Genomic DNA, 14,106 nt, shown 5'->3' with positions numbered 1-14,106 from the left:
ATATATGTGTTACACCGTGTATATGTTAGAGCCTTTTAATTAAATAATACTTTTACCTAGTTATGAACATATAGTTAGAAGTACATAAGACTTAATTTCTAAATATATAACGTACTTATTTATGTACTGTCACTGGTTCAAGTAGACTCTATAAAAGGCTTTGTACAGATATACATGTCCACCTGATGTTAAACCAAATTTATAACGATTTTACAGTTACTCGAAAAGATATATATCCTTCTTGTTAACAATACCTCTGTATTAGCACAACACGCAACACATCTTTGAACTGGAAAGATGTCTTAAACAGGACCACGCCCACCATCGTACGTTGCATAACACGACAGATAACGAGCGTTAAGCTCAGGAAACGATTTCCCCGCGTAGCCTTCGAAGGCCGTACATGGCCGTAAGCGCGGAATATAAATCCTAATCAATATATCGTCGGTAACACGATACTTTATACGGAATACAACCATCGAACGGATTAATCGAGACAATTTAACGCCGGGAACGACGACGATCCTACGGCGCTCCAGCTCGTGGAAAACGACGAACGGGCGTTGTTCAAGTTAAGTTACTCGGGTCACGAGGCTCGTAAACTCGATTGTCGACCATAAGGCGTTTGCTTTTCAATTGTTGGCGAACGCTCGCGAGTCTATCATCCAGAAGGCCCCCCGTTGGGGACGCCACTGTGCAAACTATAAATTCCAAAATTATGTTTTGATGCTGTTTAAGAGCTTTTTTTAAGAGATTTTTTTCTGATGTTGACCGTGTAATTCTAAACCATCAACCTAAATAATTGGGGGTAAAAAAATCTTGAACGTCCCGTTTGACAAATAAACAAGACTCCCAGAGACGAGTCTATTTCCAAAGAGCACCTCGGCGCCTGTAAGTCAACCACGTCAATCAAGTAAACGTTTTCGTTGACAACTGACAACTGAGTGAAACGCCCCTTTTCCTATGACGTCATCTAATAGACGTTTCACATTATCCTACATTGTATATTTAGCTTCTTTATCCTCATTAGTAACCACACACAAATTTATGTACTCTATGTGTTACTCCCATTGTCGGAAAACCGGAGTCTTTGTGCAAGTATAAATATGTGAGGCTCAATTAATTTCCATTTCCTCATCTCAAGGCTAATTTATCGTTGACCACAATGAGCGTTAGCGAATAAATATCGCCGTTTTCTAATCCTGGATCTTGGATTTATGGAGGCAGCTGGCTCTTTCGTGTTCAGGTGCAACAGTGGCGTGGTGAGCCAGAGTGAGAGAAGAGGTTATTCTCCCCGAGGGGGGATTTTCCTGGAAATCGTTACGTATTGAATTCTGTCGCGACGATTTAATACTTTCCTGGATTGGTGCCAGAATATGGGGAACTAAGCTGAATCGACTGAACGCCTGCATATGTCACAGAATCGCCTACATTGGTCAATTGGAATCTAACTAAGAACCTAATCTTATAACATTTATCTGTAGTCATTGAATAGTAAGTCTTTTAATCTTCTATCTTCTAAAATAGATTCTCTCCGTTTGCTAGATTTGTCTTTGCTCTTCGAATTCAATGATTTATAATTGGGCGTTTTGAACAATGTTCCTTAAGGAGCTTCTAAGAAATTGACCTACATTGTTTTGTTCTAAATTCTCCGTTCTATTTCAACAGAGTGAATCAAAGACATGATGTATACTAAAGAATACAAAACCATCAAATGCTTTTATGTTGGGTTACAAACGATGCAATCTACTCGTCAAAGTAAGACATACCAAAGGAAGCCCGCGGTAAAAAAATCAAACCTCAGTAACTATTTCGCGTGTACAAACAGCGACAAAGCGCTGTGGTAGAATAGCAAATGGCGCCATCCTTTGCCGCAAAGGACGTCGTCGCATTAAATCCGTCCAAAGGCTTTCTTCTCGTCGGCTTCGCACGAAGGAACAAGAACCATCGTGGCCTCGTAAAGGGCACAATACGCAGGGCGTCGCAACGCAAGGCGTCGTCTACGGCCGCATTTCTAATTTTTACATTGACTTTTTAAGAAGGTAATATATCAACACGGGAGTACGCGAGGAGGGCCTTTTGAGCACCGCGCAGCTCTTTGTGTTATTGCATCCGCGGTAAGCAGATCTCGGTGCAGGGCCCTTTTCAAAAAACCCTTTGAACTGTCATAAAAGTAAAGCACTTATGTGAGGCCTATCCCCTTTCATTGCACCGCGAGGCCGCGTTGCCACTACACTGGAAGGGATCGTAGAAACCGACGCTGCTGTTATATTGCGCGAGGGACGCGTTGAAAATTTTCAAGCGAAATTGCCGTCTTTTTAGACGAAAAACGGTCTCACGCCGTAACGAAGTTACGCACTCGGCCGAGCGGGTTTCCGACCTGTTTTCACTCAAAGCGAGACCGTATGAAAAAGACGCGAAATAAAAATCGGGGTGTGAAAAGGTTACCCCAGCTTTGCCGGGCTCGTTCCGAGAGAGAAAATCCGAATGGAAATCCTTTTAGTCGCGTTTACTTTATTTGACGCCGTAATTACATAAAAAAAGGTTGCTGAGGGAAATTACTAATTAGGTAACGTAAACAAGGTATAAAAAACTTTTGCATAAACACGTTTTACATTAAATATAAAACATAAGCTCTATACATATACATATTTTTTTCCTGAAATTTAATTTGTTTTATAAATATTAAAAAAAAATAAATTAAATTATTTCGTATTTATTATTTATTTTGAATTATATAAACGATAACACCCAGCTTTATTAACACACACATTCCTATTTAAATGGAATTCATTCACGCATGCATATAGTTCTCGTGTAAACAGACAGGTGTAATAAAATACAAACCAAACATTATTAGCGAATTATGTTTGATAAATTACTCAGCAGTGTTGCACGCAATCGGTGCGAGCCTGATCTAATCTTATCTTTATTTTCGCCACCGAAAACACGTAATATAATAATAAGAAACGAGTATGCAGTGTTTACACGTTGAATTTTACAACAGTAACCTCCGAATTACACCTGAATTGGGATTCATTTCGAATACAAACCACAAAGATGCTGAATTTCGTGGGAATAGATATTTTCCTGTTGAAAATATAACGGGAATATTTTACGGGATGCCTAGGGAATGCCGTCTTGGCAGAGTATAAATTTTGCGGCACCGAGAGCTATTGCTCGCTTGCAAAGACTTCCTGGGCAGGCTTTTCGAGGATGTAAACAAATTTATGGCCGAATGTAACTCGGCCTGAATTTTGGGCGAAGAAGACTCCTTGGGTTGCTTTCATTTTAGGAAATGCGAATTTATTGCCTGGTGTTCAGAATAAACCCTCGTATAACCTTTTCACCACCAACCGTCTTAAATATAAAATATAATCTAATAAAAAACCTCAAATATAACACACAAAAAATATAAAAATACTTTCAAACAATCGATTCTATCAGATATAACACCCATACGTACGTTTATCTCGTTAACCTCTGTCTAGTAGCGTCGATAAGATAACGGGGATAATCCAAGTTAGTTCAGATACCCAGTCCAAATAGAAACAGTCTCACCCAATCCAATATACCATTCCCGACAGAAGCAGCAGTTTCAGTTCCGATTTAACTTTTCACGTAAATACCCCTCCACACAACGACAGTCACTGACACACAGTTTAGTTACAAAACACAACACACCAACACGAAATCTACGGAGAGTTAAATTGGCTTCTTAAGATTAACCAAAATGTCACTGTTAAGCTAGATAATTTAAAGTCTAATTATTATTTTGACGACTTTGAACGAAGTTAGTGCTAGTTTTCACTAGAACTCACGTTCGGACGGCCGCAAATATCGTCAGTATCTACATGATAACGAGAGTTCTCGAACTGATAGGAGTCGCGGCGAGTTCGAATACTACCAGGCCAATAATTGTACTCTAACTGGTGCCCTGTGCGGGAAAACCCGTCGCTTTTATCAGAAGATAAGATCCCTCCGCGTTAGGGTTCCTACCCACGACGCCGGCGTCGTCGCAGGGACGTCGGCGTCGTTGCGTCTTTGTCGGCGCCGTTTCGTTTTTTGTTTTCGTAACGAGGGGAGCTTTTACACCCAACGTTTCAGTTTGCGTACAGAAGAGCGAACGACTTTCGAGGGCTGTTGGAAAATGGAAAAAGATGGTAATAAGATGGGGGATGTGAAATATAAAAACAAGGATTTGAAAATAAAATCTTTAGTGTCACATTCTGACTACATATTGAGATGGTTATTTTGATATATTTGCTTAGATAGGGATTGTTGAAATTACTACAAAAGTATCTTTCAAAATTTTCATAGAGAAACATATGGTATAAGATTAAAAAAATAACAACCAAATTCTGTAGATTACATGATACATATTTAACTGAACTAAACCAAGCAAATCATATTCATTGTTATGAGCCATGGACCAAAGAGTTTGCTATGAATTTCTATCTATATTAAGGACTTTACGATTTAACGATAAGACGACTGGGACTGTAAGAATGAAATAGACAAATTTGTAGCCATTCGATTTATTCTTCATCACTTCCTTGGATGTTTTCAAAGTAATTATTGTCTCGCTATACAAATGACTGTAGACAAAATGTTAATGCCGATGGTTGGTAATATGTTGCAGAAAATAGTTGAACTTTATGAAAGCAAGTAATACCAGGTAAAAAATACGACGATGAGTACCTATCTGCTTTCAACTTCTTATTCAAATGTATTAAGCAGAAATGTTGAAGAAAGAGGAGAAAAAAATTATACTAAAATTTCTGCAAGTTAAAGACAAACAGTTAATTATTACACTTTATTTCACAGAGTAGGTACTTGCTGCCCGGTTTTGGTCAAAAGCACAATCAAAAGATTAGTGAATACCTACCAGCAATATTTCAACAAGTAGTCCTGAATCGAATTTTATTCCAACATTATTCTTAACCCGTTTATGCCCGAATTAAGTTTTTTTAGATTTCTGTCAGTGTCATTTTGGTGCAGTTTTTATCCTTTCTAACTTACTTCAAACATTATTTTTAAGAAAATACTATTTTTTCGTGTTTTCTTTAATGTTCCATTAATGAAGTAATGGGCATGAACGGGATCATATACTTTCTCAATAAAATCAATTAAATCAACATAAACATTAACAATAAATGTATTGGTTATTGCCCATTATCTTGTGTGGAAGTGAACAAAACAGGATTCATGCAGATTGACTTTGCATTTTTAACAAGACTATCTCGTGTTTTTTTACAGAAAGCACAGCGATTTTGTTTTTCTGCGTAGACAATCCAGTGGTTGCTTTCTTCAAATCACACTTGCTTTCGCACTGTTAAAGCCAATTCTTTATGGGAACGACCTCCTCCTGCCGGGAGAATACGATATTTTTGCAAATACGTTTGCATATCTATTCTTGGAAAATGCAAATAATCCATTTTTTACCCATGTCATTTTTTGTATGTATAGTTACCATCCGTTGTGCACTGAAATATCAACACAGAACGCAAAATTGCCAACCACCACTTCTTCGATCTAATGGAAACCCTGTACTTATCTATGTTCTCATCCATCCTGTCTACACCGTCCATAAATTTATTGTATTGAGTTACTACATGAGGTTACGCAACTGGCAACCTTTTTTAATTTTTGATAACCTCTCCACTCTACATTTTAGAAGCGTAGAATCATAAGTACCGACCATCAGAACTATTCTATTATGATTCCAGCATATAACGGTTAGTTTATTGGCAACATCTGTACAATAGTCATAGAAGCTTCTGTCTTCCTTTTCTACCACTTTTGAAGGCATTGCGGAACACTTTTCAATTTTATTTTATTTGATAGTTCCCGTACATTCATATCTGTTTACTGTAAATCAGTTACCAGTTTGTTTTGGTAGGACTTTTATCAGTCCAAGTACAGCAGACTCCTCTACACCAAATGCTGATTCCTTTAGAGTTGGTTTTCTTACCTTCTTTGTGGTTATCGCATTTTCTTCTTTATCCGCTGAAGTATCAGCTGCATTTTTTCTCGTCGGTTTTTTTCCTTGGTATGGCTCAAATTGCTTCAAATATCCTAGAGGTTCGCAGAGGCACCACATCTTGTAACTGTATCGTATCGGCTTTCCTTTTAAAAATTGTTTTGCTCCGTGCTTACCAAAGTATGGAACCATACTTTCATCAACACTCAGCTTTTCTTGGAGTTCTAAGTATTTCAAAAATTTTGAATTAAGCATTTGCATCAATTCTATATATATTATAATATAATATGTAATTATATACAATATTATATAATTATATTATATAGTTTCTTGCCTAGACGAAAGGTAGAATCTAAGTTAGTGTACTAAGTAAACTTTAGTCAAGCTACTTCAAACGTGGACTCTAAGGTTGACACAATCTACACTGGCTCTTCCAATTCATTGAGAAAATCTATGATATTCCTGTGCAATAAGTTTTCTCCTTTAATGTTGGAGGTTAATGAGGTGGTGTTGTTCACTGTATAGTGACAAATTTATCGGATATAGTTTCTTGCCTAGACGAAAGGTAGAATCTAAGTTAGTGTACTAAGTAAACTTTAGTCAAGCTACTTCAAACGTGGACTCTCAGGTTGACACAATCTACACTGGCTCTTCCAATTCATTGAGAAAATCTATGATATTCCTGTGCAATAAGTTTTCTCCTTTAATGTTGGAGGTTAATGATGTGGTGTTGTTCACTGTATAGTGACAAATTTATCGGATAGGAGACATAAGTCAAACAACTTTGTATCTGGAAACCTTTAATAATAAAGTTTATTTATTATTGTTAATGTATATAAAGTATATTTCGTCTTATTTTAAATTTTATAATTTTTTAGAGTACGACAACGATAATTAAATTTTTAATAGAAACGGGTCAAATCTGGACTGTATAACACTTTACCAGGATTGTAAAACTACTGCTACTATAACAAACTTTACCTAAACTATAACCAATATCAACAAATTACTCACTTAGAAAGGTTATCCTCTTAACTTTCATTACATCTTTATCGATACTGTTATCAAATAATAAATAATGATAGGGTTTATCATCAGAACTTCATGCTTTTATGATTACGAACTTCATGAACTTCAAGCGTATAAAATCTGTGTATTTGTTTTTGACAAATGCATTAGTAAGGAATTATAGATAAAACTGAATGGACATTTTATGAAGTTGTAGGCATTGAATTGCATCTCGACTTCTGATCGTATGTGTGACTACGATTCGAAAGACAAACTGATGGGAGAAACCAAACACCGTCATCTGTAGAAGGGTGCTCGTATTAATGTTGTCAAGGGAAATTCTATCGGCTGAAATATAGGAGTGGTGAGTAATGGAGAAATTTGGGTCTATTTATGGAACACCTGTACTGCTTTGCTTGTATAATCAAATTACTACACATTCCAATACATGTAATCTTCTAATTGAACTTATTGGCGAGAAAATTTGAATGGTATTTTAACCTTGTGTCTTAACCCACCTGAATTATTTTATCATTAAATTTCTCCTCATGTAAGCACTTAAACAACTCTTTAAACTCTTAGCTATAAAGAAATCGTAATAAACATAATTTCTATTCATGATATGCAAAGCTTCTTGGTATTAAACGTTTTCACGCACCAAATCAAATGAAGCGATAATTATTCACACGACGAATGACTCAAGTAATAAAAGCTACCGTTAGGTAGGAACAACTGGGAAGAAGTTGAAGCACGTATTTTGCGGAATGGTGAGCATCAGGTCGACTAAATGAGAAGTCCATCTAGAGCAAAACGGTGCTGTGCTCAATTACGAGACGTGCTTATGCCCAGAAGATAATAAAATCACTTTGCTCGTCGACGACGAGATCGTCTCGTATGTGTACAATGTTGCATCCAGTTTTATCTTAACGATGTAATTAAGGATGTGCATTCTTAACACGTCGGAAGACCTTGTACCCATTCGGTGCGGACAACTTTATTCACATGGGTCGGCGATTTATAGTGTGGCGAGCTTGTTAGAGGAAACGACACCGTGTACGGGATGGTAGTTGTACGATATCGATGACATTTTTCAATTAACAAGATTTAAATTGGAAAAATTAATAAAAAAAAATAATAAAAATTTATCGCATAAAATTTAACCCATCAATCAAAAATCAATCAATACGAAGAGGCAAAGAGTATAGTCACGAAATCGTTTTGATTCAATATTATTGGATAACGTAAGCGTATTTTGCGTGTTCAAGTACGTGACTAGAATAGGATGCAGAATTTTGGGTGACAAGGGTTGGAGGGTTGAAAATGGATATGTTCGCCGGCATCCCCTACCTTCGATCGGCAATCAAACTTTTTGCCAGTGGCGGTGACGTGTATAGTTAGATGACGAGGAGATAGTAATTGCATCGCAATCATCCCTTTGTATAACTGCAGTCTCCAACACTCATTTTCACGCCTTTTATACCCCTCGGATTTGCTGTCAATAACAGTTTAAGACAAGTAGCTGACGATTTCGTAATTACACCGGGAATAAAAAAATATTGCAGAGTAACAATTTTCTACAAAATTAACTTAAGAAATTTTTGTAAACTAATGATTTTTTAATTAAAGTTTGTTAATAGTTCGAGACTAGATTTAAATTAGTTGACATTTTCTTAAATTAGTTGAAATATTTCGGCAGATAAATGGCGAAAATATGAGGAGGAATTAGATTTAAATAAAAATTTAGGTACCTAACATGGATGAAGATAACGTACAAAAATTATTTTAATATATGATTAACTATAAACAACTATAATTAGGTATATTAGAAGAATACGAAGAGTTATGTTGTTAATTAAGGAAGAAAAGAAAACGTAATAATAGCAATAGAACTGAATACTAGAATATTCCTTATTAAAAAAATGAGAAGCAATTAAATATGGACAATTGCACATATTATTAGAAACGGTATATTTTCCCACAACTATTAATGAAAAACATTAATTCCCGTTATTCTAAAATAAGCACCGTATTTCCCATCTTATTATAGCTACACACCTATTGAACGAATCTATATTTGGTGATGTTACGGCTACGCAAGGAGAAACAATTAAATGATTTAAATACTCGATTTTGAATCTATATTTGAGACATTTACCGTGTTTATATGTGTATTGTTATGTTTACCGTATAAGAAGGTGATAAACAAAAAACATACGCTTATTTGTATGTATAAAGTCACATGGAGCATTTTTCTTCCATCAAATATGAATTATCGCTAAGATAATAAAGACCAGTTCAAGATCTGTTTAAAGTTTTTGAGAATACTTAATATTTTTTAACCATGGAAAACACCAATTTAAGAAAATGCTGTCAAAATTCATTAAATCTAATTTTAGCAATCTGTCAATAAAAGATAAGAAAAGTATGAAGCATACTAAAATCCCACAAGTGAAACAACAAAAAATTATAATTAGAATTTGACATGATCTTAAAGTTATTAATGTTATTATGTATTTGACTTGCATTATTTATTAATTATTAAAACATTCAATGTACTTTGAACGATGATCGACCTCAAAAACTTACATGGCAACACGAAAGACAGTTATTGCAGGATGTAGAAAATAAATCCTTCCACCAGCACGTGACTTTTGTCGTCAAAAATACACGTTACAGCCAATTCTCTGTTCATAACGTGGATGTATCATTTAACGATGCAACGTAATGTATTCCATATATTACAACTGTGTATATCAATCAGATTTACAACGTCGAGAGGCGAGAAAAAAATGTGTTCGTAGTAATCCTATGTACTGAACAAGATTGAAGTGCTCTACGCATTTCGTCCAAACACTATTAACCTCCGTATCGCATCACTTCTTCAGTATGACGGCGAAAACCCGACAAATAGGAGATCGAGTTCATTGTATATCTTTGTCATGTTTTAAAACGCAACATCGATACAATCTGTTCAAATGCTACATCCCGCAAAATCATTAATCCTGACTTTTTAACATGCGCATTTTAACCAACAAGGAGTTTACAATTACGTGAGTTTACTATTGTACGGTGGTGAGATCTGGAAAGATGTTGGTCTATGAATATTTGGATTGAAATTTGTAGAAGACAGATCATCGATCCATATTTTCTGTCAAGAATACTGAATGGGGAAACACACAGTTATTTTTGCAAGAACACTTTATGGCTATATATATTTGCATCTATCTAACCACGATAAAAATGATACTTGAGAGAAAAATGTAACAACGACTGAAAATAAGTTATTGTATGAAGTATTTAGCACCGATTGAAACAAAATAATGCAGGTTAATAATAAATATAATAAAAATGATATATTTATTACCGTAACGATATAATATTTGTTTGCAGGTTCAAATTGTATAGCAATATTAAGTAGCTTAAGATCAAAACCGGCCAAATCATTCTAGGTTGCTCCCATTTTCATATGTGTCAAACTGACTTATCGCATACAAACAATTGCCTTAATTTGATGTGAGTTTCAAAGACGGCCAAATTCACCGCGGTTTGTGCATCAGAAGCGGCCAAATCCACCATACGTTAAAACACTTAATGACCATGTAAAGGAGTGGTCGGCGATATCTGCTTTGGAATCTTGTTGGAAAGCTGAATCTTGTTTGTTACAGTTGTTATGAAATTATTTAATATACAAATTAGTGAAAATAATATGAAAACGTTCAACATTTTGATATTAAATCAGCATAGTACAAAGTCCTGTTACCATTAGTAAAAGAACTGTATTCGTCTTCAATAAAATAAACATTGAGGTACCGAATGAACCTTATCTTAACCGTCAGTACATTTCAGTTTATCTCACTTGAGGGTTGTTACTCATTTCTGGTAAATATTTTTACGCTTTTTATGCTTTTTGTTCTTTTGTTTTTTGAATTTTTTATATTTTTGGATTCGATTGTCGTGTACCTCCTAAATTCCATATTGAATTTAGAGAGAATTTTGTGTTTTTGGTTGAACTTTGAGACATTTCACCATACATTTGTTCAAGAAATTTTATTAGAGATTTTTTAAGATGTTTTAAGTCGCCATTCTGTCTGATTGCACGCTACTCTTTTCTGATATTTGTCTATTTTGTTATAGGAATATACTTAATTAACACTAACACCTCAAAAACAAATAATAATACTTCGATAATTACCGCAATTATATATGATAATCTTGTACCCCCCCCTTTAATGGAAACTTGTGGCTTACGACACGTGATTGGGTGTGATTTTAATGCATAATTTTTTCGTTGTTAACTAATTGACAGTAAATATTTTTAAGTTTGTTTTAAGCGATTTTATTTTAATGATTCTCTTCTCTAAAATGTATTTCTAGTCGTGCCGGAAGAAAAACGTTCTACGTTCGAAACAGTTGTAGCACTGATTGGTTTTATTTTGAAATGATCTTAACCGTTTTTGAATAAAACAACATATAAAATTCATTACATCCTTCAGGGCAAATTCACAAGATGATAGAAAAACTGTAAGTTTCTTTGAAAGTGTGCTACTATAAAAACATTTATTAAACAATTCAAATACACAACGTCCTTTTACCACAGGGAACGAAGTCGATGACACTATCTCAGTAGCAATCTTTCAATATTAAAAATGTGGGGAATGTACAAAAAGCAGATCCCCAATACGGCAATTAGTGTTAAGTAATGTAATCTCCACAAGGTTTTCCTCGTATATTCCAATATTAGGTTTGGCATTTTATCCACTTGTGGTGAACAAAAATTACCAACAGGATCTGATGAAATAGCTGATATCACAGATTGCGAAATATAGATTTTTCAGGAACCTTTTTTATACTACGATGACTTTTATTCCTATACATGATTCCTACACGAGGCGGATTCAACAATTAAAACTATTAAATATATTTTAGCTATTCCTGAGCATTCATTTATATTGCTAGATAAAGTGCAGGGATAGAAACAGTCGTTACAAAGAAACAGGAACTTTCTCAACCAGAAAATTTTCAAGTTTTCGAGGTATGGCCAGCTTTTCTCACTTAGGAAGTGAAGTTTCTGATCTTGCTTGGAAAAGAGAAGTTAATGCTATTGTTAAGTCACTAAGCCATGGCATTTCAAGTTTGCACCTTCCAAGCGTTTCTTTATTTAAAGGCAATGTTATTAAAGTGGCGTTGGTAGAAAGGGAAAATATGCAAGCATGCCAAATCCTAGACAAATTTCTACTAATAAAACTACTAATAAAATCCTATTTGATTCTAAAGTTGATAAGATTTTGAAAATACATTATGTTGACTAGCAGCACCTCGACTTCTTTGAGTTTTACAAGAACATCAATGGTTTCCAAATGACTTCTAGAAATGAACCGGACGAGGAAAAGTTACCGTAGAGGCGAATTCTCTTTGTGGATTTTGACTCATACATAATGATAATCTTAATCATTAAGTCACAACTAAAGTAACGGTAAAAAGTTTGATCTTTTCCTTTCCCAGCAACACCTTTCTTGCATTCAAAAAAATATTTTTTGAAGATGATCGCTTTGATATTAGTGTATTCAAGTAGTGAAGCTCAGAAGAAGTATAAGTAAATTTATTTTAAAATTGAAATTTTATTATGCTTTGAATTTGTGATATAAGTGAAATAAGAAGCTTCAAGAAATTCATGAATAACCTCAAAATTATATTGTATTGTATCAACACATCTAACATTTTGACATGTGCCCTGAATAATGAGAGCTTTATAAGTTTCACAACGAATGCTAGCTCAAACACATTTACAAAATACTATATGGTACTTAATTTATAAGCACTTTAAAGTTATTCGCCAACCAAATGTGATCAATTTGAATATCTACTAAGGTCATGGAATATAAATAAAGCTGGCACTCATAATTTTATTATAGATAGAGAAATTCTATTATAGTTTGAGGAGCAAATCTGATGAGCTGATAAATTGTAAAATGCCTTTACAACGTCTGTACTTCTTCTTCCATCAGAACTACAGTTCTTTGGCTTGCTTCACAATAGGTTGCCATTCCGACCAGTCAGACGCCACACGATCTGTTTCGTACCCTAAATGTCATAACATCCTCCATCACATCATCCATCGTTTCTTTGGTCTTCCTTTGGGTTTCTGTCCCTATGGTCTCTATTTTACTATTCTCTTCACTTCTATGTTCCTCTGCATCCCTTCCAGATATACCAGCCATGCTATTGTTATCGCACTATGTCTGCGTTATACGTGAGCCTGTTTATTTGTGGTTCATTCTTATTCTCCACATTCCAGCATCATCAAATCCGTCTTTCAAAAGCTCTTAATTTGTTTTCATCTGCCGGACATGGTCCATGCTTGGCATTCATATGATAATCTTGGTCTTATAATAGTGTTATAGATCTTGAGTTTTGATTGTCTGCCTAGAATTTTAATGATGAGATTAGGTGTTTATACATATAGTAGCGTCGGTTCTTAGGGTCCCAAATATAATTTAAATGAATAAGTTCCTATACTCAGGTGGTCTGGGTCTCTTCTTCGCGGTGTTGTAGATTCCATTACTTTGTTGTTAATTTGTTAGTTATGAGTCTTACTTTTGAAGTTTCTTTTGTGAGTTGAGTGAATTTTTCTCTCAAGACTTAGAATCTCTACGTGCTGATGAAATTTCGCATTCCTATGACAAATCAACCATTACGGGGAATAACGCGTCACCTTTTCTGAGTAAGTAATTTATTTCAAACAGTTCTGTTAGCTCTTCCTAAATTCTGACAGTTGGCTTCAATCCATATGATATTAATTAAGCTTATCAGTGTGTTACCATTCAATTACAGTTGCTAGATAAATTGCAAATTAAAAAGATTCAAACAATTTAAATGTACAAAATAAAAAATTTATTTCATACGTTTTGGCCATCGTCGTAATCCTTTTCAAAAATAACTTATTTAACTTTCCCAATTGTTTTTGTAATTTTCATGTTCTCCTTTTTTTTCATCAATTTCAATGACATAAAAAATTCAATAAATAAATAATAAATTTTTAATTTAAATGACATTTCACGATTTAAACCCTAGAGTATGCCCTAAAACTACCCTGATTAATATTAAAATTAAATTAA

The 14,106-nt window shown here is 34.7% G+C and overlaps 1 protein-coding gene across 2 annotated transcripts in view; it reads right to left on the bottom strand.

Annotated features, from left to right (window-relative positions):
* The window catches only part of LOC111415969 (frizzled 2), a 203,661-nt gene that overhangs the window by 169,316 nt on the left and 20,239 nt on the right, over positions 1-14,106 (bottom strand). The window contains exon 1 of one of the 2 annotated variants that reach the window (XM_023047881.2): positions 3,467-3,937. The exons of the other annotated variant lie outside the window; for it this stretch is intronic. The gene's annotated coding sequence lies outside the window, so the exon portion shown is untranslated. Of the gene's footprint in view, positions 1-3,466; positions 3,938-14,106 lie in introns of those variants that run through there. 2 annotated transcript variants of the gene reach the window in all.

The sequence above is a fragment of the Onthophagus taurus genome, chromosome 1 (genome assembly GCF_036711975.1).
Source record: "Onthophagus taurus isolate NC chromosome 1, IU_Otau_3.0, whole genome shotgun sequence".
NCBI classification, from domain to species: Eukaryota; Metazoa; Arthropoda; class Insecta; order Coleoptera; family Scarabaeidae; genus Onthophagus; species Onthophagus taurus.
This window is presented reverse-complemented; position numbering and strand designations above follow the sequence as displayed.